The 27,255-nt window shown below is 47.2% G+C and overlaps 1 protein-coding gene across 5 annotated transcripts in view; it reads right to left on the reverse strand.

Annotated features, from left to right (window-relative positions):
• The window catches only part of LOC119965077 (C-terminal-binding protein 1-like), a 135,968-nt gene that overhangs the window by 80,913 nt on the left and 27,800 nt on the right, over window positions 1–27,255 (reverse strand). The gene's annotated exons all lie outside the window — the stretch shown is intronic.

Here is a 27,255-nt window from a genome sequence, read left to right on the forward strand (position 1 = left end):
CCTTCAAGGTAATTTAATGCCAGTTTGACATCCTGCTGCTGCTCAAAGTATTCTCTCTCCTGATGTGCATTTGAAACATCACATGGTTTAGTTGAGTCATACCAGAGCTAACCAGTTTTGATTCTATGCTTACTGTGGTGGCAGCAGTTGGAAGGTGGCATCAGTGCCATCTTGGTGGAACCATGGCAGGAAATGAGTAAAATCAGCGACGTACAGTTTTCCCAATTGCTTACAAACAAATTGTAGACGAAACCCAGGAATCAGTTGCTATGCTCAGCACTGTTGAATATTCTGCCAGCAAGGGCAGCCCGGTGGCGCAGTGGTTAGCCCTGCTGCCTCACGGCGCTGAGGTCACAGGTTCCATCCCGACTCTGGGTCACTGTCCGTTTGCACATTCTCCACATGTTTGCGTGGGTTTTGTCCCCACAACCCAAAGATGTGCAGGCTAGGTGGATTGGCCACACGAAATTGCCCCTTAATTGGAAAAAATTATTTGAGTATTCTAAATTTAATTAAAAAAGAATACTCTGCCAGCACAAACTATTTATGCACACAGGGAAGTAATCATTTCAGTTCAGCACAGAGAACTCAAAACACTTATGAAGTCAAATCCCAGCATTATGGAACTGGAGACGGTCAGTAACACAAGAGTGCTGATTGGGAGGGGCTGGAGCCCAGAGCGAGGAAGCTGGATTATAAATAACAAAGATTGGTGACTGGAAGATGTTACTGAACAAAACATTGTGAGGGAGGGCGTGCTATTTCGTTTGGGTTTTGTTTCCGCTCTAATTTAAACATGTTAGCCCCACAAAAGAAAGAACGCCTCTTGACTGAGGCATTGGTGGACACCATGAAGTAAAAGAAAACAGAAAATATACACTAGCAGTTTATTCCAACTTTTCCACTCTTGATACCACTGACTTCCTTCCGCTGGGAAATGGTTCCCTGGGCACAACCCTACCATCCAAAACTCAGAGTCATTAAGATTAACCTTGAGCGAGTGCGTGCAAATCATAGATAAACCCAATCTGATACTCATCCTGCATCCACACCCACAAGCTCTGCGAACAGGGATCTTGGGATGATTGTCAGGAGTGGGAACGTTGACCGACAATTCCCATCAGTAACCAAGAGGGGCAGAAGCCAATTCTACCACCCTTACCGTGTGATTTCTGCAATATTTTACTGCAAGAGCGGAGATAAAAAGAGTTTTAACACTTCAGCCCATTGTGTCAATGTCCATGTAACAGAATATGTAATCCCTCTGGAAATTATTCCCACTGAATCAACTGAACAGGTATGTTATTCTGAAAAATATGACTGGCATTCCAGCAATTCAGCTTCAGAGGAGACCAGCCATACTGGCACTTGTGCAAACCGCCTCACTCGTAAACAAGGAAGACTCAGCTCAAAACAGGAATTGGATTTTTAGAGATAAAGACTCAAAATTAGAAATATTGACAAGAGATGCAGGAAATCATGACCACCAGCACCTAACACCAAGACAACTTTGCATGTCAACAGTCTGCTTTCTGCATTGCCAACAGTGACAATGCCTCAAAAGTTCTTCAATGGCAATAAAGCATTTGGGTTGGTCTAAGTAGGTGGAAGACGCTCTTAAGTGCAAGTCGTTTTTTCTTGCTTTGAGCAGAATGGCGAGGGCAAATAACGACAGGTAGCACAGGAAGGGATGTAAGTGGCCCAGCAGCAGTCAGTGAGGGAGCTCCCACAGAGTAACTCTGGAAAATGTGCAGCTTGCCGAAACTAACGTAGGAAGCAATTCCACACCCAAGCTCATCTTCCCAGAAGATAATTGCATCGCATCTTCATACGCTTCCCTGTCACAGGGGCTAGATAGGCCTCAGCATTCTTACTGATTGGTAACAGTAAAACCAAGAAATGCTTGACAGGCAACGGTCAAATGCACCTGAGCAAACTTAAGGACTGGAGGTGGCCAGGTAGGTTGGCAATTAAGTGAAGCCCCTTCCTTCTGTATCCCAATTATAGGCAAAATCCAAGTAGATATAATGCACATCCTATTTCAGCAACTCCTCCAATACTCCAATCAACAACGAAAACCTTCATGTCCAATACAGTAGTCCCCCGTTATACCGCGCTCCGCAATACCACGGTTCGCGATATACCGCGGGGGGGCTTATGGACCCCAACTGTCAGTTGTGTCAATTTCAGCGGCCGGCTGATTATTTCAGTGAGAGCAGCTTCCCTCTCTGGATCAAAGTGAGCCGGCCGCTGAAATTGACACTGCCGGCTGCTCTCTCCCTCCAATCAGAAACATTAAAACTTAAAAGTTGGATTGGAGGGAGAGAGCAGCCGGCAGTGTCAATTTCAGCGGCCGGCTCACTTTGATCCGGAGAGGGAAGCTGCTCTCTCACTGAAACAATCAGCCGGCCGCTGAAATTGACACTGCCGAGGGGGGGGGCGGGTGTTGGGGGGGGGGAGAAGAGGGGGGAGAGAAGAGGGGGGGGGCGGGGTGTTGGGGGGAGAAGTGGGGGGGGGAGAAGTGGGGGGGAGAGAAGTGGGGGGGAGAGAAGTGGGGGGGAGAGAAGTGGGGGGAGAGAAGTGGGGGAGAGAAGTGGGGGGAGAGAAGTGGGGGGAGAGAAGTGGGGGGGAGAAGTGGGGGGGGAGAAGTGGGGGGGCGGGTGTTGGGGGGGGAGAGGAGGGGGGCGGGTGTTGGGGGAGAGAGGAGGGCCCTGCGGGTGTTGGGGGAGAGAGGGGGGCCCTGCGGGTGTTGGGGGAGAGAGGGGGGCCCTGCGGGTGTTGGGGGACGGGGGAGGAGAGGGGGGGGGGGGAGGGGGCGAGCCGGAGGGTGTGGGGAGGGGGCGAGCCGGAGGGTGTGGGGGGACAGGGGGCGAGCTGGACGCTGTGGGGGAGAGCAGGAGGGTGTGGGGGAGAGGGGGAGAGGGAGCGAGCCGGAAGGTGTGGGGGAGAGGGGGAGAGGGAGCGAGCCGGAAGGTGTGGGGGGAGAGGGGGCGAGCTGGACGCTGTGGGGGAGAGCAGGAGGGTGTGGGGGAGAGGGAGCGAGCCGGAGGGTGTGGGGGGAGAGGGGGCGAACCGGAGGGTGTGGGGGGGGAGAGGGGTCTAGTTGGAGGATGTGGGGGGAGAGGGGGCGAGCCGGAGGGTGTTGGGAGGGAGAGGGGGCGAGCCGTAGGGTGTGGGGGGAGAGGGGGCTAGTTGGAGGATGTGGGGGGAGAGGGGGCAAGCCGGAGGAAAAAAAAAGAAATTGACACTGCCGGCTGCTCTCTCCCTCCAATCAGAAACATTAAAACTTAAAAGTTGGATTGGAGGGAGAGAGCAGCCGGCAGTGTCAATTTCAGCGGCCGGCTGATATCAGTGAGAGCAGCTTCCTTCTCCGGATCAAAGTGAGCCGGCCGCTGAAATTTTAATTGGATCCACGATGGGGGTTTTAAATTTATTTTAAAATCTATGCTAGCGCTTCCCATTGTGAGTCTACGGGGGTCTGACCTCTCCCCCCGCCCCCCGTAGACTCTCAATGGGAAGCGCTAGCATAGATTTTTAAATAAATTTAAAACCCCCATCGTGGATATCCGCGGCTCGGTTGCAACGCGGGTGGCTGTCTTGGACCCCAACACCCGCGTTATAACGGGGGACTACTGTATTAATGCCACCGTCATAAATTTTTCACTTTCATCAATCACTACACCATCAGAAACATTAGGAACATCAAAAGCAATTGGGCCGAACACCTTAATGGTAAAGTTAAAAATGTATGTATTTGAAGCAAAACAAATGCACTTCATGGATTGCAATGGACAATAAATAAACAAGTTACATACAGTAATCAGCCACACACTTTCCGCTCGCAGTCAAAATGAATTGTAATAGCTAGCTCAGCTCATTGGCCTCACAGCCATTACCCTCGATGTAATTCTTGGGAATTCTTCGGCCTGTTTCCCTTGAATTCCTACCACAGCCCCTTTGACCAATACCCTCCGTGAAATTATTGCCCTCCTCTCTCATTACCCTTTGCGCTGCCACTCATTACTGGCAGCCCCGTCACTGTGAAAGTTGCAACCCATGCCATTCTGCCAGACCCCTGTTGCTCATAGATTTAATTCAACTGAAGGTGGGACATTTTGATCGTCTTATCCCCGGAGTTTCAATTGCACTCTCCTCAGATTACTGGTAAAAATGTGGACCCTGAAAATCTTCCGCATTCAAATGTGCACTACCCAGTGGCACAGAAATGAAGCAAAAAAAAAGCACACCCATTAAGAGAACTGTTTTACCGGAGTGCACGTCTTGAAGTGGCAGCGGAAGAAAAAGGAAACTGGATATGTACTGAGAAAAAAACATTTGCAGATCTCTGTGAGAAATGCAGGAGTCGGAATAAAGTAATAGCCAGCAGAGGAAGGAAAAGTGTCCAATAACCTCTTCTAGTATTGTACGATTCTATAATATTGATAGATTAAAGATTTAGTGAGGACAAAACTATTCAAATTCTATTTAAAAAATAATTCAATAATTAAATGTTTCATTTCATAGTTCAAAGAATCATAACAAGTACGGTGTATGCTTGTAATTTCATGACTGCATAACTAAAGATTCACAACCAACACTTGGATTTCCGCATTCGGCTCAAAATCAAGCTCCACTTGTTAGATTTCTTCAAAGGCTTGGGATCGTTAAATATGGGCCTTCTAATCCACAGGCTAGACAGCTCTCATTTCAGGATCTTCAGGGATAGTTTACATGAAGCTGCTCCCAACAAAAGCACCTTGGCAAGTCTAGTAACAAGAACTTTATGATAATATTAACTGGGCAATTCCACCAGCGAGCAGCTACTCGAGAGAAACAAAAACTATTTGCCACATCCTCTCAAGCTCTCAATCTCTTGGTGGAAGGCTTTCACTTAAAAAGACCCACATTTTCAAAAGGAGCTCCTACATGAACCGCGGATGCTTAATGCACAGGTGTTGGTGGGCTTGTCACTCAGGCTGTGGGCCTGTCTCAGAAATAAAGTTTCCAGCAGGTTTGCATATCAAGTCACTGAGAGGTCTGATCTGGTCTCTATAGATCTCAATTACCGTCGCTGTCCCCAACCACTCAGCATCTCTTTGGAGTGCGTGACTGGATGCAGTCAATGGAGGAGAGATGGCACTCTTATTTCTCCTGCCAATGAACAACTAGCCCATCAACCTTTGTCGAGATGTTGAGAGGTGCTTGAAGAGGAGGAATTACAAAAACAAACAAGTTTCCCACATAGCTTTAACATTAAACTTTTCCCCCAAATGCTCCCCTTCTTCCTTCTAAGACACCCACCATAAGTTGGGGTACAGCCCAATGGCAGAGTTTGCACGCATGAACCTAGACAATGTCAGTAGGCTATTAAATGGGGAGAGCGTGGCAGCCAGAAATAAATCCTCTCCACATCAAACGCCCACGCTACCCATGCTTTCCCACAGTGGTCATCGGAGAGCAGTATTCCTTACCTCGGCCCCAGTTGAGTTGGGAACATTTTTCTGCATTTATCCAGTAGAGCACTTTCCAGTGCATTTCCAAAGCAACTCAAGTTTTCACCTTAAGGCTAGGATACAGGTTTACAGTTTTCTCTAATTGTTCTGGCTATTGAGAGCATAATCAAAAATGTATGCAAGTTGGACTGTACTGCTGCCCTGCTTGTAATGCGAAACAGTTACTTGGACATACAGCAGAGCTGCTTCAGCGCCCTGCAACCCTGACGTTCAAACCATCGAACCCATCTCTCTTCAGATACTAGGTCACTTCCAAGAAACCCTTCCAGTGTTTGCTACACAACATTAAAATTAACATTGCCATAGGAAATGGACCGTAACTTCCATAGCATGGCAATCAGCAGCAGATTACCTGTGGTTAACTTCTAAAGGGCCTGCCCCACATAAACCTTTGCTTGGGAACTTCCGAGAGGTACTTGGAGTATTTCTCAAATCTGATGCTGGGGAGTCAGGACGTTACATGCCAAGATACACGAGGAATTACAGAGTTAAGTCATCAAGTGCTCTCAAACAACAAAATGAGATTACATGCATGTATATCTATTTTCACACAATGTATAGCTTACAGTAGATCGAGACAGTTTTACTTTGATTCGCGTTCTCTCCCCCCTTGATGCTTGGTAACTGAATGGACTAAAAGAACACTGCACAGAGGAACTATAAAGCAACATCCTTACTAATTAAAACTGTGACACATCTCAATGTATACGTTTCCGAGAATTTAATCTGGGGTTAAGTCCTGGTAAAGAATACGTGCAAGTGCATCAGTATTGTGAGTTTTTCCACTAACATTTCATTAGTGAAAACAAGAGTGGTACATGCACTTGTTGCACACTCTGCACAGGTGTTTCACATGTTCACACAGCGGTACAACGGCGAAGGAATGTTGACAAGGAGGTAATTCCTGTCAGTTTTCTGCTGAAGGAACCACCATTCTTCAAATAGGAAGTTGTTCAACTAAATCTCTAGTTTGCTCTAATCTTCCATGTTGGGGTGTGGGTGTCTCTCACTTTCTTAATATAGACTGGTACACGTCTACAATTTTCCAACAAAGCACCCAAACTGACTCTTGAACTATGTTTTTAACCTCCTACTACCCTACTAAAACTGCAGATTCAGGTCAATCTTTGTACGAGGAAGTTCTGACCTTGCCATTTGTTTTGCGTTTGTATTTTCTACAACTTCCATTTGGAATGAAATCTTATTTACTATTTATAAACTCAATGACCCCTTGTCCAATGTCCACTATGCACAGATGTAGGCAGATCTCAGCTGGGATAGTTGTGAGGTGATACAACTGGCCTGCAGCATCCTTGGGTTGGAGATTAGCGGTGGGGGGCGAGAGGGGGCGAGAGAGAGAGCGAGAAAGAGCGAGAGAGAGACAGAGAGTGAGAAAGAGTATGTGAGAGTGAGAGTGTGAGAGAGTGTGAGAGAGTGTGAGAGAGTGTGAGAGAGTGTGAGAGAGTGTGAGAGAGTGTGAGAGAGTGTGAGAGAGTGTGAGAGAGTGTGAGAGAGTGTGAGAGAGTGTGAGAGAGTGCTGAGAGAGTGCGAGAGAGTGCGAGAGAGTGCGAGAGAGTGCGAGAGAGTGCGAGAGAGTGCGAGAGAGTGCGAGAGAGTGCGAGAGAGTGCGAGAGAGTGCGAGAGAGTGCGAGAGAGTGCGAGAGAGTGCGAGAGTGTGCGAGAGTGTGCGAGAGTGTGCGAGAGTGTGCGAGAGTGTGAGAGAGTGTGAGAATGAGAGCGAGTGTGTGAGAGAGCGAGTGTGAGAGAGAGCGAGTGTGAGAGAGAGCGCGAGTGTGAGAGAGAGCGAGTGTGTGAGAGAGCGAGTGTGAGAGAGAGCGAGTGTGAGAGAGAGCGAGTGTGAGAGAGAGCGAGTGTGAGAGAGAGCGAGTGTGAGCGCGAGCGAGTGTGTGAGAGAGAGCGAGTGTGAGAGAGAGCGAGTGTGAGAGAGAGCGAGTGTGAGAGAGAGCGAGTGTGAGAGAGAGAGAGTGTGAGAGAGTGAGCAAGAGTGAGCAAGAGTGAGCAAGAGAGCGAGTGTGTGAGAGAGAGCGAGTGTGAGAGAGAGCGAGTGTGAGAGAGAGCGCGAGTGTGAGAGAGAGCGCGAGTGTGAGAGAGAGCGCGAGTGTGAGAGAGAGCGCGAGTGTGAGAGAGAGCGCGAGTGTGAGAGAGAGCGCGAGTGTGAGAGAGAGCGCGAGTGTGAGAGAGCGCGAGTGTGAGAGAGCGCGAGTGTGAGAGAGCGCGAGTGTGAGAGAGCGAGAGTGTGAGAGAGCGCGCGAGTGTGAGAGAGCGCGCGAGTGTGAGAGAGAGCGCGAGTGTGAGAGAGCAAGTGTGAGAGAGAGTGAGCGAGAGTGAGCAAGAGTGAGCGAGAGTGTGCGAGAGTGTGCGAGAGTGTGCGAGAGTGAGCAAGAGTGAGCAAGAGTGTGCGAGAGTGAGCAAGAGTGAGCAAGAGTGAGCAAGAGTGAGCAAGAGTGAGCAAGAGTGAGCAAGAGTGAGCAAGAGTGAGCAAGAGTGAGCAAGAGTGAGCGAGAGAGAGAGAGAGAGAGAGAGAGAGAGAGAGAGAGAGAGTGTGAGAGAGAGTGAGAGAGCAATTGTGAGAGAGAGCAATTGTGAGAGAGAGCAAGTGTGAGAGAGAGCAAGTGTGAGAGAGAGCGAGTGTGAGAGAGAGCGAGTGTGAGAGAGCGAGTGAGCGAGCGAGCGCGAGAGCGAGAGAGAGCGCGAGAGAGCGCGAGAGAGAGCGAGAGAGAGCGCGAGAGAGCGCGAGAGAGCGAGAGAGAGCGAGAGAGAGCGCGAGAGAGAGCGCGAGAGAGGCGAGAGAGCGCGAGAGAGCGCGAGAGAGCGCGAGAGAGCGCGAGAGAGCGCGAGAGAGCGCGAGAGAGGCTGAGAGAGCGCGAGAGAGGCGGAGAGTGCGCGAGAGTGCGCGAGTGAGCAAGAGAGAAAGAAAGAGTGTGAGAGAGAGTGAAAGAGTAAGAGAGAGAAAGAGTGTGTGAGAGAGTGAGAGAGTGTGTGTGAGAGAGAGAGTGAGAGTGAGAGTGAGAATGAGAGTGAGTGAGAGTGAGAGAGAGAAAAAGAAATTAACACTTGGAACTGCAATTACACTTAAATACAAAATACAAATTAAAGTCCGACTTAAGCCAAACTACATACTGAGCAAAAGGTGCTGCTGCAGCCAAAAGGAACTGGCAGCGGCCAATGCTCTTTTGACAGCACCTTCCAGAACTTCGACCGCGACCACCTGGAAAGACAATGACAGCATATGCATGGGAGCACTACCACCTGCAAATTCCCCTGCAAGCTGCACACCAAACTGGCTTAGAACTAAATTGCCGTTCCTTCACTGCTGCTGGGTCTAAATCCTGGAACACTCTTCCTAACATCACTGTGGGTGTACCTTCACCAGATGGATTGTAGCGGTTCAAGGTGGAGGTTCAGCACCACCTTCCGAAGGACAATTATGAATGGACAACAAATGCTGGCCTCACCAACAAGGTCCACATCCTATTAAAGAATGAATTTATAAAAGTTACGCTCGTATCCGTCACTCCTTTTCAGGCAAGTCGCACAAAGTTGACATTATCTGATTGTTGGGAGTGGGAGTGGTGACGTGTTAGAAAGAGGAGGGAACAACACAGGGAAAGTGGAGTTGTAATCCTATTGCCCATATCTGCCATAGAACCAATGCAGGTATGATGGGCCAAATGGCCACCTTTTGTGCTGATATCATTCATTGATGAGCACTCACCAGTGGTCAGTATGGAATGGTAGCAATGTTGCTTCACAGCGCCAGGGAACCAGGTTCAATTCCCGGCTTGCGTCACTGTCTGCACGTTCTCCACGTGTCTTCGTGGATTTCCTCCGAGTGCTCCGGCTTCCTCCCACGAGTCCCGAAAGACGTGTTTGTTAAGTGAATTGGACATTCTGAATTCTCCCTCAGTGTACCCAAAGAGGTGCCAGAATGTGGTGACTAGGGGCTTTTCACAGGAACTTCATTGCAGTGTTAATGTAAGCCTACTTGTGACAATAAAGATTATATTATTTGGTGCAGGTCTGTCAGCACTTCCAGAGACACATGGTAGCTCATTTTAGATTTGTAGTAAAAGCCCTGTATACATTGCCCCACCAAGCAGCATACGCTGCTGCAATTACATACTTCAAATGTAAAAAGACAGGCTGCTGGTGCAGTGTGACATTTCCATATCAAACTTCCAGAGTGCGATAAGCATGCTAAACTGTGTGGCTATTCTACACTGGCACACACTGGTTACCAACCAGCTCTCATTTCAGAACCATGATATTGAGGAATCTGGTACCTCATTGCATCATGGTTACCGGAAGAACCAGCAGCATTCAGCCCCAAACCAATGCACAAGGTAGGTAGGTCACTGGGTCTCCTGGAGTTACAACATTGCTTTCAGGAAACGAATATCCCAACGTTTTTTCCTGAATTAGCTGGAGGGAGGGGTTTAGGGCCCTGCTGCATAGAAGTTAGAGAAGTACGTGACAGCTGCAATGAGCCAGCTAATCTTTCCTCACACTGCTTTTTCATACGGTTATAAAAAGTGTACAGAAGGGAGGAGCTGCCAATATCCTAAAAGCAAAAAGAGAATAGCAGCGAGAACAAGATAGCCATCACTTGGCACCATAATAACTCGCTATACGGAACAGAATACCAGGTTGTACAGTAAACTCCGACTCAGCTGGAGCACACTGTTTATGGTAAGCAAAAGGTAACTCAGTAAGAAAATGGAACAGCTGGCATTTGATTCCGGACCACAATTCAGTAACAGAAGCTGAAGTGTGTGCACCCAGACAACTGGCAAGGACTGCAGTTAACCTGCCTACAGCGCCCGATGCAATAGGAAGCACTCATTGCCCAAGTTCATCCATGATGAATGGTCAATTGGTGAGGTACTGAACAAAGAAAACAAAGGAAAGTACAGCACAGGAACAGCCCCTTTGGCCCTCCAAGCCTCTGCCCATCATAATGCCCCAACTAAAAAAAACCTTCTGCTCTTACTCAGTCTGTATTCCTCTATTTCTTCCCTATTCATCTATCCATCCAGATGCCTCTTAAATGTTGCTAATGTGCCTGGCAGTGTTTTCCAGACTCCCACCACTGCATGAAAAACTGACCCCGCACATCTCCCTTAAACTTTCCCCCTCTCACCTTGAACCTGTGCCCCCTTGCCACTTCCAGCCTCGGAAAAAGCGTCTGACTATTCACCCCATCTGTATCTCATGATTTTGTAGGCCTCTATCAGGTCCCCCTTCTGCCTCTGGCTTTCCAGTGAAAACAATCCTAGTTTATTCAACCTCTCCTCATAGCCAACACGCTCGAGATCAGGCAACATCCTGGTGAACCTTCTTTGCACTCTCTCCAAAGCATGCCCATATCTCTCTGTATGTTAATGTTCCTATGGGTTTTGCCATTTGCAGTACAATTCATACCTAGATTTGAGCCTCCAAAATGCATCACCTCGCATTTGTCTGGAATAAACTCCATCGGCCATTTCTGTGCCCAAGTCTCTAATCCATCTATATCCTGTTGTATCCTCTGACAATTCTCAGCACTATCAGCAATTCTGCCAATCTTCGTGTCATCCGCAAACTTACTAATCAGATCACCCACATTTTCCCCCAGATTAGGACAGTACAGTAGCAAAGTGGTTAGCACAATTGCTTCACAGCTCCAGGGTCCCAGGTTCAATTCCTGGCTTGGGCCACTATACAGAGTCTGCACATTCGCCCAGTGTCTGCATAGGTTTCCTTCAGGTGCTCCGGTTTCCTCCCACTGTCCAAAGGTGTGCAGGTTAGGTGGATTGGCCATGCTGAATTGCCCTTCGTGTTTAATAAAAGGTTGGGTGGGGTTACGGAGAGGGTAGAGGTGTGGGCTTGGGCAGGGTGCCCTTTCCAATGGCCGGAGCAGACTCGATGAGCCGAATGGCCTCCTTCTGCACTGTAAATTCTATGATTCTATGATTTATATATACTACAAACAACAGGGGTCCCAGCACTGATCCCTGCAGAACACCACTAGCTGCAGATCTCCATTCTGAAAAACACTTTTCCACTGCTATTCTCAATCTTCTATAACGAAGTCAGTTCTGTATCCACCTAGCCAGCCCATCCCATGTGATTTTAGATTTTGTATCAGCCTGCCATGTGGGACCTTGTCAAACAACTTACTAAAGTCCATATAAACTACATTCACAGCCCTTCCCTCATCAGTTTTCTTTGTCGCCTCTTCAAAAAACTCAAATCAAGTTGGTGAGACATGACCTTCCCCGTACAAAACCATGATGCGTGTCACTGACTAGTCCATTTTTCTCCAAACGTTCATATTCTGTCCCTCAGTATCTTTTCCAAAAGCTTCCCCACCACTGATGTCAGGCTCACACACCTATAAATTGCTGGATTAATCCCTGCTTCCTTTTTTAAACAAGGGAACAACATCGGCGATTCTCTAGTCCTCTGGAACCTCACCTCTGGTCAAAGCAGATGTGAAGATATTTGTTAAGTTCCCAGCTATTTCTCCCCTTGCCACCTGCAGTAACCTGGGATAGATCCCATCTGGCCCCGGGACTTGTCTACCTTAAAGCAATTTAGGATACTCAATACTTCCTCCTTTGATATAATGAGGTTCTCAAGAGCATTCACCCACCTATACTTGACCTTAACATCCGTCATGTCCTTCTCCCTGGTGAATACCGATACAAAGCACCCATTAAGGATTTCACTGACTTCCTGTGGTTCCATGCACAACTTCCCTCCATTGTCCTTAAGTAGGCATACTCTTTCTCTTGCTCCCAATATATGCATAAAAGCCTCGGGATTCTCCTTGACCATATTTGTGAAAGACATTTCATGGCCCCATTTAGCCCTCCTAATTCCATGTTTTTATTCCTTCCTACTTTCACTGTACTCCAGAAGGGTTTTGTCAGTTTTTAGATGCCTAGACCCATCGTATGCTTCCTTTTCCCTTTTGACTAAGCTTTCAATTTCCCTCATCATCCTTGGTTCCAGAATCCTGCCATTTCTATCCTTCATTTTTGCAGGGACATGCCTGTCCTGCACTTCAAACAACTGGTCTTTAAAAGCCTCCCGCATGTCAGATACGGATTTGCTCTCAAATAGCCCCTCCCAATCCACATTCGCAGTTTCTGTCTAACTTGGATGTAATTGGCCCTCACCCAATTAAGCATCCTCACCCCCGGGCCACTCTTAGGGAATTATGGTCACTAAGCCCAAAATGCTGTCCCACTGGAACATCAATCATCTGGCCTGGTTCATCAGCAAATATCAAGTCCAGTATGGCCCCCTTCCTGGTTGGAAGGTCAACATCTGTATCAAAAAGCGTGCCAGGACACATCGAACAAATTGCTCTCCATCCTAGCCCCTGGCTATAAGGGATTCCCAGTCAATATGGGGGGGGGGGGGGGGGGGGGGGGGGGGGGGGGGAGTTAAAGTTGCCCATCACAACTACCCTGCTTTTTTCACACCTTTTCAGTATCTGACTACACAATTGCTCCTCAGTCTCCTGCGAGCTATTGAGAGGCCTATAGTGCACTCCCAACGTTGTGATTTCACCGTTCTTATTCCTGAGCTCCACTCATAATACCTCACTATAAGATTCCTCCAATGTGTCCTCCCTCAACACACCCGTGATCTGCCCTCTAATCAGCAATTCAATTCCCCACCTCTTTTGTTTCTCCTTCTGGCCCATCTAAAACAACGATATCCCGGAATGTTAAGCTGCCAGTCCTGTCCCTCCAGCCTCCCCAAATAGGCGCCGCAATGTGGCGACGAGGGGCTTTTTTACGGTAACTTCATTTGGAGTCTACTTGTAACAATAGGCAATTTTAATTTTTCATTTCCTTTCACCATGTCTCCGTAATTGAAATTGTATCATAGTTCCATGCAGTAATCCAGGCTTTCAGTTCATCTGCTTTACCTGTTATGCTTCTTGTATTGAAGAAGACGCACTCCAGACCTACAGTCCCACTGAGCTCTGCAGCTGACCTCTGCCTGCTCTTACTCTGCGCTATGTTTATCGCAGTCTCACTTTTTATCCCCAGTCTCTATACTTACTGGCCTGCTGGCGCAACATCGAGGGCCGAAGGATCTGTACTGCACTGTAATGTTCTATGTTATATGTTCCGGCTCCCATCCCCTTGCCACACAAGTTTAAACCCTCCCCATCAGCACTAGCAAACCTCCCGCCCAGATGCAACCCGTCCTTCTTGTACAGATCCCACCTTCCCCAGAAGACATCCCAGTGATCCATATATCTAAAGCCCTCCCTCCTACATCAGCTCTTAAGCCATGTGTTCAACTGTACTATCTCCCTGCTCCAAGCCTCACTAGCACGTGGCACGGGAAGTACTACTGAGATTACTACTCCAGAGGTCATGCTTTTTAGCTCCCGACCTAACACACCATCCTGGAGACCCGTTTGCGGCCACAGAATCGCCCGTCTTTGCCCCAGGTTATCGCGTCTCCTAGTATCACTCGCTTGGACTTAGCCCAACCCTGCTCTACAGCTGAACCACAGGCCGGGCTGCTGCTGGTATCTCCCCCAACAGTATCCAAAGCGTTATATCTGTTTAAGAGGGGAATAACCACAAGAGGCTCTTGCCTTACCTGCCTACATTTCCTGGCGGTCACCCATCTACCTTTCTGAACCTGTGGTGTGACCACCTGCCTGAAGCTAGTGTCTATCACACACATTGTCCCCTGCATGCTCCACAATATGTCCATGTATATGAACTAAATCAGTGGTCGAGAAACTCCATGCGAGCAAAGTTAATAGATTTGAGGGAGATTCAAAAAAATTTAAAAAACAAGTTTTAAATTGTCTAACTCCTTGAGTCAAGGTCAAATCCTTGCATGATTTGTACAAGGGGCCTTGTCCATCAAGAAAGTAAGCCAAGCCTCAAGTCAGCGCCTCCCTTCCCAGGATTTCCACTAATAACGCACCTTTCAGCTGCATAGAAAGACCATGTGGATGGCAAGTCATTACTTAAGCAGGAACACACCAACAAGCCGCAGACTTGTACTTCCTCAGGCAAGGCATTTGCACATACACAGACACTTTCCCATGGCGAATTGCCAGACACCTCCAAAGCAAACCTACACACGCCCACTGGCAAACACGCTGAACTTTTTCCCCTCAAAATACTAATTGAAATTGGAAATTTGCAATACTTATATTTGACTTTGCATGTCCTTGCTTCGTAGATCCGAATCCTGCCATTGGGCAGACTGCGGTTCCATACAGATTTTGTTTTAACAGCCGCGGGTGAAGAGACTAAGTCAGCCACAAGCTGATTATTTCCATTGTTCCCTCATTTCCATCATCATCCCTACCCAGTAAACAAGTGGTATTATATCCAGTGCCAAGTTTCCTTTAAAAGTAAACTGTTAGGTTGGCACAGTGGTCAGCACTGCTGCCTCACAGTACCAGGGGCCCGGGTTCAATTTTGACCTCTGGTGACTGTGTGGAATTTAGACCTTCTCCTAGCGTGTGTGGGGGTTTCCTCCGGGTGCTCCAGTTTCCTCCCACAGTCCAAAGGTGTGCAGGTTAGGCGGCTTGGCCGCACTAAATTTCCCCTCAGGTCCAACGGTTAGGTAGGGTGCTTTTGGAGGGTTAGTGCAGACTTGCTGGGTCAAATGGCCTCCTTCTGCACTGTAGGGATTCTATGGTTACGACTGTTCATGACTTGTCCCACTTTTGGAGCTGTGGAATAACGAAGGAAGCCCACACATGATGTAAGATGGTTTAGCTCACTGAACGCTCAGGCTTGTGTGTTGTTCAGTGAGTACTGATCGGTTCCCTCACACTATTCAGTTCAGTCACTCCTCCCAACCCACTCCCTCTGGCACTAACAACATTTCTACTGATGCTAATCCTGCTTCATCCCTGTTTGTGGCCAACGTACAGGAGGAAGAATAGTCGGGTGGCCAAGAACCAGGGGAAAATGGACGGGAATCGGGGGAAGGTAGCCGGGGGGAGGGAGGGGGGGGGGGCTACGGGCTCGGTATGGGGGTTTGATGGCAAGCCAAGGCCCAAAACCAAACTATAAATAAATGCCTATAAACATGTGCCTCGGCCATATTGGGGAATGTAAAATATGTATGCTGGCTAAAGGGGGCGGCCACAATTATTGTTATGAAGATGCTTACCTGTAAATATTCATGTTAAATTTTTGTGTTTTCCTTTTTTTTTTCTCTCTCTAATAACTTGTAATTTGTCATATATAAAATATGAAAACTCAATAAAAAAACATTTAAAAAAAAAAAAATCCTGCTTCATCACAGCATCATTCAGTAAGCCCTGCGAGGCTGTCCCCTCCAATACCAACTGTAGCTCTACCGATCCAGCTTCATCGCACTAACAAGTTCAGTGAATCTTACGTAGGCATTACTCACAAAATCAGCCGAAATGCAACGAGGAAAAATAAAGATACCAGTGCAGGTATGTTAAAAATAAGAAGTGATTCTGGAGCAGAGATTTTGGCTTTAATTGGAGGCAGCTGTAAGCTGTCACCACACAAATGCCTTCTGAGACAGAGAGTTAACAAAAATGATGGAAAATAGTTAAATAGATGGAAATGCTGTCGGACTAATTACTGTACTTGAGAGTAAATGGGCCCCCAACCTCTGATGCAGTGGCAACAGAGTTGGATTGCCATTCCACTCGGAGTTACTTACCTGGAAATCTAGACGATCCTCTCTCACCCAACCTTCAACTGATGCCAGCAGAGATCTGTGCAGTGCAGCACACTCCACGAGCCGACCATAGAGGGCTGTACGGTCAAAGTAAACCACAACCCTTTTTTACAGCACTTGCCGGCGGGGTCAGGGGGTGAGGGTGTTGGGAAAGAGAACAACCACCCATCCAATATTTGCGATTTAAATCAAATTTTCAGATGGCTTCCCAGGCAGAGAAATTGCACATCAGAGTTTTCAGCTTCCCAGGCAACTGCCCTACAATCCTTACCCGAGGCCTACTGGAACAGGGAGGGAACTGCCTTAGAGCTCAGACTACAGTGCAGGAGGAGGCTATTTCGCCCATCGAGTCTGTACCACCCCTCTGAAAGAGCACCCCACATCGGCCCACGCCCCCACTATATCCCTGCAACCCAGTATCCCCACCTAACATTTTGGACACAAAAGGGGGAATTTATCACGGCCAATCAACCTAACCTGCAAATTTTGGAACCGTGGGAGAAAACCGGAGCACCTGGAGGAAACCCATTCAGACAGTCATCCAGAGTTGGAATCGAACCCGGGTCCCTGGCACTGTGAGGCAGCAGTGTTAACCACTGTGCCACCATGCCGCCTAACAAGCAACATGTTCCTGGATAATGTTTAGCTATCAACAGTGGTGCTAATTCATAAGCTGCAAAATGAAAATATAACATGTTATTGTCACACACTTTGACAACATGTCCCATTTCCTAAAAAATAAATGCAAATCAAGCCTGTAGTGACAAAACGATTTATAAAATGCACCTGTGGTGTCCTTAATATTTCCTCATTAACAGAACAACAGAAATTCATCAGAACTCAATACTCATCTGACCGAGTGTAAATCTCCATCGATGCTAGATGCAAGCCACATGCAACTCAAGGTCACTATTAAAAATGTTGCACTGTGCTTTCCTCACCCCCATCTCCACAAGGCAAAACAAATCGTTTTATAAATCATATGAAATAGATTGTGCCACCCACCCCCGCCACAAACACATACCTTTCCATCGAAGCATCGCATACTCAGGACCTTGGAGCAGAGGGGAAGCTTGCAATGCCAGTTTAAACAGGCTAAATCCAACTTCCTCCAGCTCGTAACACCACTTCCTTTTGGATGCAGATACTGAAAAGTCTGGCACAAAGCCAAGCTCTATTTTCTTACACTGCTTTACTCGAAGGATAATTGGAATTGGTAAAAAGAGCAGGATCTTGCCAAGCAAGTTACAAGCAGAGGGCGTTAGCATGTCCCTAGCTGTACTGAGACATTTACAGCATACTGCGAAATGTATTATTGGGCAATTGGAGTAGAGCGAAATACAAATGGCTTGGCATCTTCTACTCTTATAGCAGAACAATAAGAATTAATTGACAGGTTAGAATTACGATCTTCATTGTAAAAGGGAGCTGACCAGCACAGCACTCATTTACAACTGCATTCTTACTGGCCTCCATCCAGCCTGCTCGCCAAAGCTCTCGCAGTTCTGTCCAGCCCACACCCCACCTAATAATCAGAATGCCTGGACTGTTAGCCTTAGTAACTCTCCCCAGACAGCAGAGTACCATAACATCAAACTCAACAATTCCTCTCATTGTACGTAATCTGGGAGTGTTTTATGGGGCAAGGTAGGTTCAAACTAATTGCTCTACCTAACCTGAAAGTACTTAAAAGAGGAGAACAGAAGACATTTTGCACAACATTCATCACCATGAGCATTTATTGGGGCAATGCATTGGGAGCTTTACTTCTTCACAGTACTCGATGGAGTGGTATATAGAACCTGTAATGCTTAATACAGTCAACAAAAGCAATGCGAGCATTCCCAAGGTCCGAAACCACCCCCCACCCCGCTCTTTCCCGATGCCCGTACCATCCCAAGCACCACACCCGCACCTTTCCTGAGGCTGAACACAAGCACTCACTCCTTTCGAAGCCCAAAAAGCCCCCACTCGCTCCTTTCCCGAGGCCCCGCTCCCACAGCCTGTAGGCTACGCACAGCCTCTCCTCATCGCCATTTCGGGCCAATTCCCCTCCTGTTGGCCCCCACCTCACCTTGGCCTCCGCGATGGCCGCAGGTTTTTCTGCAGCAACAGCGAGATAGTATAAATTGAATGGACCACTCTTGGAGCACTGGATTTGGATAGACTGACGAGTCAGCCTATCAGCATCCTGTGCTGAGTGACCTTGCTGTGATTGGCCCATTTGACTACTCGCATTCCTTTTCAAATTTGCGCCTTCAAATTGGTGTTTACTGGTCATATAGCAGCTGCCAGCTTCGTGGATTCCTGCAGGCCTTCACAGACCCCTGGGGTTAATGGGACCCAGTGTGGGAACCCCTGCCTTACATCATACATGTAAAAACAACCATGCTCTTCCCGGGAACACTGACTTCCACCATTTCTTGCCTTGTGTTAATAGCAAAATTACAGCCAACGTGTATGAATACACACAGGTGTGATGCTAGCCCCCAATACCATCATCTGTGGAAAGCCACATCCAAGTCTCCTTACCTGAGAAAGGACGTACTGGCGCTGGAGGGTGTGCAGAGGAGATTCACTAGGTTAATCACAGAGCTGAAGGGGTTGGATTACAAGGAGAGGTTGAGTAGACTGGGACTGTACTCATTGGAATTTAGAAGGATGCGGCGGGGTGGAATCTTATAGAAACATAAAATTATGAAGGGAATAGATAGGATAGATGCGGGCAGGTTGTTTCCACTGGCGGGTGAAAGCAAAACTAAGGGGCATAGCCTCAAAATAAGGGGAAGTAGATTTAAGACTGAGTTTAGGAGGAACCTCTTCACCCAAAGGGTTGTGAATCTATGGAATTCCCTGCACAGTGAAGCAGTTGAGGCTCCTTCATTAAATGTTTTCAAGATAAAGACAGATAGTTTTTGAAGAATAAAGAATAAAGGGTGATGGTGTTCAGGCGGGAAAGTGGAGAAGAGTCCACAAAAAATCAACCATGATCTCATTGAATGGCAGAGTGGGCTCGAAGGGTCAGATGGCCTACTCCTGCTCCTAGTTCTTATGTTCTGAGCCACGAATGGGCCTAATCAGTACCTGATGAATTTAAAGCATGCGGCATCATTTGAGATTTCACCAGAATATTTTGCCTTCCAATGGTTATATACTGTATACCACTGCATCAATTGCACTCCATAGGCTTGTAGTACACCGAGCAATCTTTGATTTTGATGTTATACAGAAAGGTGGGGTGGGGGGGGGGGGAGACGACGATGACGACTGGTGTCACAAATCTCTGTCTTCAAGCTCCAGCTGCAAATTGATAGTATGTAGCTCGGAGGTCTTTCCATTTTAAAAAAAAATCATTCTTTAGATGTGGGAATCATTGGCAAGGACAGCACACACTGCCAATCCCAGATTATCCGAGAGGTGGTGGTGAATAGGCCTTCTTCGTGAACTGCTGCAGTCCTTGTGCAAAGTTTATCAGATAGGGAACTCAAGAATTTGATGGAATGGCACAGATATATGACCACGTCAGGATGTTGGGCGATTTGGATGGGAATTTGGAAGATAATCCGGCCTCCCATACTTGATGCCCATTACTCACATGTCTTCAAATATTGGGAAAGAAATGGTGTTTGTACACTAAACAAGGGGTTCTAAACGTCACATTCACAACAGAAATTAACTCTTGCAATATAACATGACGCACACCCTAAACCCACAATGTGCTAGATTAGTCTTATGACCAGCAGAAAAACCGTGCCCATAAACCATGCAATAAACTCTGGATCGATGCATACTTGGTCCGTGAGTTATTGCTTTGATCAACACGACTGTTTCTCATTCACTCCAGAATTCTAAACTCAAATGGGCATAATCACTCATAACAATCATCGGAAAATCAGGCATCTGATATAACTGAAATTCTTAACGTAGCACGACTTTAACATAGTTCAAGGTACATTTGAAATGGCTGTGGTAACTTAAAAAAACATCGAGAAACCATACACAGCATTTTCTTTACAAATTTACTCCGCATAAAATGTTACAGGAGGAACATACTCTCTACGACACACTTTTTATTCGGCCGTTGAAGCCAATATTAGAGGATCAAACATGCAATTCTAGCATTTTAGTACCATTGGCAATACCAAAGTAATTTTGGCAAGTTTGTTACGGTTGGTGGATAGAAAGACCCTTCACATTTTGTTTTAAAATGGGCTTTACTAAAGCTTGCTTTCATGACTCTAGCAAGTGTATTCCAGTGTTGCCACAAGACACACAAGACTTGCATACAAGGAACTGGCAGCAAGAATGGCAGTAAAACTAAAGAAAGAAATTATCAATTAGAAAAAAATTATTTCTTGATGTACAATTACAGAAATTATAGTAGCACCATAGTAAATGCTTTCCTGGCTGTTGCCAAGCCTTGGCTCAGTGGTAGAGCTCCCACGAGTTCCAAGTCCCATTTTAGTGGCATGGCAGTGCAGCACTGAGAGCACTACAGTGCACTGCTGGTTTAAATGGTCATGCAAAAGATTTCAAAGCTCCTCTTGGGTGTATGCAGAAGATCCTTGACCGCTATACAAAGACCAGTGCACTTTCACCATGTTCTGGCTAACATCTACCTTTCAACCAACACTCTTGTCATTTATTTCATGCACATTTACGGGATCATACTTTGCACAAATTGGCGGACGCATTTCTCATGTCGCAACACTGACTTCAAAATTGAGGATTTTGGACTTCCGACAATGGCATGTTACATGCGGACAATGCACCTAGGAACGGATCCCTGGGGTTGAGTTTCTAATGTCCTGCAGAGTTGCAATCGGAAGGGCAGCATGGTGGCACAGTGGTAGCACTGCAGTGTCACGGCGTCGAGGTCCCAGGTTCGATCCCGGCTCTGGGTCACTGTCCGTATGGAGTTTGCACATTCTCCCTGTGTTTGCGTGGATTTCGCCCCCAAAACCCAAAGATGTGCAAAGGTAGGTGGATTGAACACGCTAAATTGCCCCTTAATTGGAAAAATGAATTGGGTACTCTAAATTTTTTTTTTAAAGTTGCAATCGACAACACCATTGGATATTGCGATCCCTGCCCCGTGACCTTATCAGTTGCGGGCCAGAGAGCTTTCTGGCAAGGCGAGCAGTATAAACATCGCAAAGAATCCACGCAGAGGTAGCAGAGAAGACTGGACCACTGATCCGAGACGGAAGGAAGCAGTGTGCGAGACCCACCTTCGCGGGCGATGGCCCTGAGGAATCGAGACTCAGAGAATCAGACCACTGCTCAGAGTCCATCGGCTAGGGCAGTATTAAGAATCTTCGGATCATTTAGCATTGTTTTGGGATAATTGAAGACAGGCAACTGTTTTTACTGTTTGATAAATTTGGTTGAATCTTTAAAAATTGAGGATTTTGACAGAACAAGCAGGAGAAACCGCTTCCACTGAATCATAGAACTTACAGTGAGCCCACCGAGTCTGCACCGGCCTTGGAAAGAGCACCCTATCTAACTCTATACCTCTACCCTATCCCCATACCTCCACCCTACCCCGTAACCCCACCTAACCTTTTTTGGACACCAAGAGTAATTCAGCACAGCCAATCCATCTAACCTGCACATCTTTGGACAGTGGGAGGAAATCGGAGCACCCGGAGGAAACCCACGCAAACACGGGGGGAACAAGATTCCGCACAGACAGTGACCCAAGCCAGGAATCGAAACCTGGGACTCCGGAGCTGTGAAGCCACTGTGATAACCACTATGCTACTGTACTGCCCATGAAACATGGGTCAGTAAATAGAGAACATGCAGCTAAAATGATTGGCAAAATAACTAGAGGGGAATGCCTAGGTAGGATTTGAACCTATATCCCAGAGCATTAGCCTGGGCCTCTGGATTACTGGTCCAGCGGCATTACCACTGCACCACCATCTCCCTACCAAGGGAACAAGAGAAAGTAAACTATACTATTGGATTTTAAGCCTGTGATTGCAACTCTACCCCACAAGTGGCAATGCTGAACAGTGAAGCATTGCAAGTTGTTCTTTTTGTATTTTATTTATTGTCTCTTACATGTACTTGAAGAGAATTAATTTGTACAGTAAAGAGAAAGACAGGGTTGAGAGATTAAACTGGACATCACTTTCGGGGAGACAACAGAGGTAGGACATGCGGAATGACCCTTTTTGCTGTATGATTCCATGTCTAAAGTACTGAATTTTTTTTTTCCAAAAACATACTTTATTCACAAACATTGTAAAACATCACAAAACATTTTGATCATAAAATGCCTACAGTGCAGTAGGAGACCATTTAGCCCACTGAGTCTGTACCGACCCTCGAAAGAACACCCCTCCTAGGCGCACCCTCCCACCTCCACCCTATCCTCGTAATTCCACCCAACCTAATATTACAGAAAGTGCAATAAATTAAACTTTTTTCCACACAGCACATTACACTCCAAGATGCCTCAAGACAACTTCAATACTCTTGATATTCATGTCACAATGTTATTCCATGTGAGGCATACAGCCCGAGGGGTTCTACAGTTTCCAGCCCCTTGGTGAACTAGAGCTGAAAGGCCTCAAGACAATAAAATTTTGTCATTGCCTCTTTACGTCAGCTCCCCGAGCTTTAGTGCGTCCCTCAGCATGTAGTCCTGCACCTTGGAATGTCCGACTCTGCAACACTCAGTTGAGGACAACTCTTTGTGCACTGCAGGACCAGAAACCCTTGAGTAGAAGAAAGTGTTTCTTTCTCTGTGAATAGTCAACCTTGACAGAAACCATGGCATCTCTCTCTCTCTCCAGACCTTCTTTGCAACAGAACATTCTGGAAAGAGGTGGTTAACTGTATCCCTTCCCCCCCCCCCCCCCCCCCCCCCCCCCCCCAACCACCTGTAAGACAACATGCGGCACGCACAAAAGTACTTAAAACTGTACATCTTGAGGTTGTGAAAAGTTCCATTCAAAAGGAAGTCTTTCACAACTGATTATGCCACCACTTTTAAATTGCTCCAAGTACCATCTACCTACCCCTAAATATATATTCATTAGAATATACATCATGCTCCTATATTCAGATAGCAACTTGAACATGTCAATACATCCCAAAGTGCTTATGATAGCATTATCAAACAAAATTCAACAAAACAAGGAGTTGGGGAAAAGGGAAGGTTTAGAGAAGAAATTCTTGAGCTAAGGGTCTTGGAAGCGCACAGCATGGCAATTGTTGGATCGATGAAAATCAGGGATGCTCAAGAGACCATAATTTGAGGAGCACAGGTAGATCGGGCAGCTGGAGAGCTAAAGAAAAAGGCAAAGGGAGAGAGAGAATAGATCTCAGAATGATTTGAAAAGGAGGACAGAAATTTTAAAATTGTGGCGACACATATTAGCGAACACAGGGGTGACAGTGAACGGGATCAGAAGTTTAGACGGTGGGCGGATGGCAAGGCATGCAATAAAATAGTTAAGTCCAGGGGTAACAAAGACCGGGATGAGGTTTCAGCAACAGATAAGCTGCAGCAGGGGCAAAGTTGGGAGATGTTAGGAAGATGGAAACAGACGATCCTAGTGGTGGCATGGATAGGTGACCGGAAGCTCATTTTAAGGTCAAATATGACATCTGGGTTCAGTCTCAGACTGATCTTTGGAGAGGAATGGAGTTGGTGGCAACCGAAGAGTTTACAATTGCTTCACAGCACCAGGGTCCTGGGTTCAATTCCCGGCTTCGGTCACTGTCTGTGTGGAGTCTGCACGTTCTCCCAGTATCTGAATGGGTTTCCTCCGGGTGCTCTGGTTTCCATAAGACCGTAAGATACAAGAGCAGAATTAGGCCACTCGGCCCATCGAGTCTGCTCCGTCATTCAATCATGGCTGATATTTTTCTCATCCCCATTTTCCTGCCTTCTCCCCATAACCCCTGATGCCCTTAATAATCAAGAATCTATCTATCTCTGTCTTATAGACGCTCAGTGATTTGGCCTCCACAGCCTTCTGCGGCAAAGAGTTCCACAGATTCACCACCCTTTCACTTAAGAAATTCCTCACCTGTTTTAAAGGATCGTCTCTTTAGTCTGAGATTGTGTCCTCTGCTTATCCAGGCCTCATAGTATCCTGTAAGTTTCAATAAGATCCCCGTTCATCTTCTAAACTCCAACAAGTACTGACCCAGAGTCCTCAACCATTCCTCATACGGCAAGCTCTTCATTCCAGGGATCATTCTTGTGTACCTCTTCCGAACCCATTCCAAGGCCAGCATATCCTTCCTTAGATATGGGGCTCAAAACTGCTCACAATACTCCAAATGGAGTCTGACCAGAGCCTTATATCGCCTCAGAAGTACATCCCTGGTCTTGTATTCTAGCCCTCTCAACATGAATGCTCACATTGCATTTGCCTTCCTAACTGCAACCTGCACATTAACCTCAAGATAATCATGAACAAGGACTCCGAAGTCCCCTTGCACTTTTGATTTCCTAAGCATCTCCCCATTTAGAAAATTGCCTCAATTTCTCCTTCCAAAGTGCATAACCTCACACTTTTCCACATTGTATTCCATCTGCCACGTCTTTGCACACCCTCCTAGCCTGTCCAAGTCCTTCTGCAACACACCTGCTTCCTCAATACTACCTGCCCCTCTACAGATCTTTGTATCATTTGCAAGCTTAGCACCAGTGCCTTCAGTTCCTTCTTCCAGATCATTAATATGTACTGTGAAAAATTGTGGTCTCAACACCGGCCCTCCCAAATGCTCCAAAAGATATTGGGCGGAATTCTCCGCTCTCCACGTGGTGTGGGAGAATCGTGGGAGGGCCTCCCGACATTTTTCACCCCCCCCCCCCCCCCCCAAAAAACTCGGAAAAATCGCCGCTCGCCATTTTTCATGGCGAACGGCGATTCTCCAAGCCCGATGGGCCGAGCGGCCGGCCCTTCACGCCTGTTTCAACACGCCAGCAACCACACCTGGTCGCTGCATTCGTGAAACAGGCGCCAGATGCCCGTTTGGGACGGGAGCACCACGACTGTGCTCGGGAGGGGACAGGCCCGCGATCGGTGCCCACCGATCGTCGGACCAGCGTCCAAAACGGACGCACTCTTTCCCCTCCGCCGCCCCGCAATATCAAGCTGCCACGTCTTGCCAGGCGGCTGAGGAGAAAGACGCGCATGCGCGGTTCGCGCCGTCTGCGCGATGAAGTCTTCCGCGCATGCGCGGGTTGGAACCGTCAACCCGCGCATGCGCGGGTGACCTCACAAATGCGCAGTTTTGCGTGTCATTACCGGCGCAACGAGGTCGCGGCCGGGAAAGACAGAGGCTAACTCCTAGCCCCCCGGGTGGGGGTGAATTAGGTGCGGGGAGCGGGCCCCGATTTCACGACGGCCATCCCGATTTTTATCGGGAGCAGAGAATACCGCCCGTGCTTGTTAGGTGAATTGGACATTCTGAATTCTCCATCAGTGCACCCGAACAGGCGCCGGAGTGTGATGACTAGGGGATTTTCACCAATAACAATGGCTTCAATATTTGCAATATGCATAATTGGAGGAAATTTTCACTCAGTAAGGCAGGATATCAGACAAGAAAGTATTGGTTAGGTAGATCTGGATTTGTCATTACACATGTGGAGAATGAGGTGATGTGTTTGGATGCTGTTGCTGAGTGCCAACATGTTGGTAGACAATAGGATAAACCCTTGGGGAACACCAAGATAATGGCGCGGGAGTGAGAAGAGATGGCTGTTCCAAGTGATTACCTGGCAATGACTGTATCCATAAGAATGGAACCAGGTGAATGCAGTCTTCTTCAGCCAGACAGGTATTGGGGGGTGGATGGTGTGGTGAACCATGTCCCTCTACAGACAGGCTGCAAATAAGTGGAGATGAACAAGGAGGGTGCGGTTATCGTAATCAGCTGGAATGTCATTTGTGTCCTTGATAAGGGCTGTTTCAGTACAGTGGTTGATCAGAAACCCAATTGTAGGAAATCAACGGTAGAACCCCAGGAAAGATAGACACCAATTTGGGAGATAACAGCATGTTCAAGGACTTGAGAGGATAGGAGATTGGAAGGTTTCCAGGGCCTGAGGGGTCAGTGGTTGGTTATTTTGAGTAGAAGTGTGATAATGGCAGCTTTGGATTGGGGGAGACAGTACCCAAGCGGAGAAAATCATGAAGTATATCAATTAACAAGGGGGCCAGTGGTGATGGTTTAGCTCACTGGGCTAAATCGCTGGCGTTTAAAGCAGACCAAGCAGGCCAGCAGCACGGTTCGATTCCCGTACCAGCCTCCCCGGAGAGGCACCGGAATGTGGCGACTAGGGGCTTTTCAGTAACTTCATTGAAGCCTACTCGTGACAATAAGCGATTTTCATTTCATTTCATTTCATTTCATGTTGGGTGGTCAGCAGTTTAGTGGGGATAGAGTCGAGGGAGGAGGAGGTGGGCCTCAGTCAAGGTGAGCTTGTATTGATTCTGAACACACTACATATTAGAATGCATTATCCATTACAGGGATACTCTAACATATCAGGATACAGTGTATGTTCGTGTCATATAACCCATATATCAAACTAGATTGAACATTACTGAGTTAAAGCACACCTTCGTAGCATTTCTTTAAAAACTTAAACATCAACATGTTTTTTTAAATACTCAACACACTTCCTGTCCACTGCATTTCAAGCAGTACTGTTTGGAGCAGAGTTGGTTAGTAGAACTAGTCCACCTACTGCCCTCCAGCAACTAAATATACAAACTGAACCAACTAAACCTGCCAGAGACCTGCCAAAATCACAACTATAGATGGCCGCGGGAAGCGTGAACTCAAATCAGTTGGTACAGAAGGCAAAGGACCTCAAGCCATGAGGCTTACATCACAGCCAACTACAGACAGGAGTTGATCACACAGAAACATCCATTCATTGCATCAGTTCCCCATGCACAAGCACCTTGCCCTCTCTTCCTCAGGCTGAGAAGACAATCCATTAAACATATTCCCCTTTTCTCTGCACCTTGAATGT

The sequence above is a fragment of the Scyliorhinus canicula genome, chromosome 4 (assembly GCF_902713615.1).
Source record: "Scyliorhinus canicula chromosome 4, sScyCan1.1, whole genome shotgun sequence".
Taxonomy (NCBI): domain Eukaryota; kingdom Metazoa; phylum Chordata; class Chondrichthyes; order Carcharhiniformes; family Scyliorhinidae; genus Scyliorhinus; species Scyliorhinus canicula.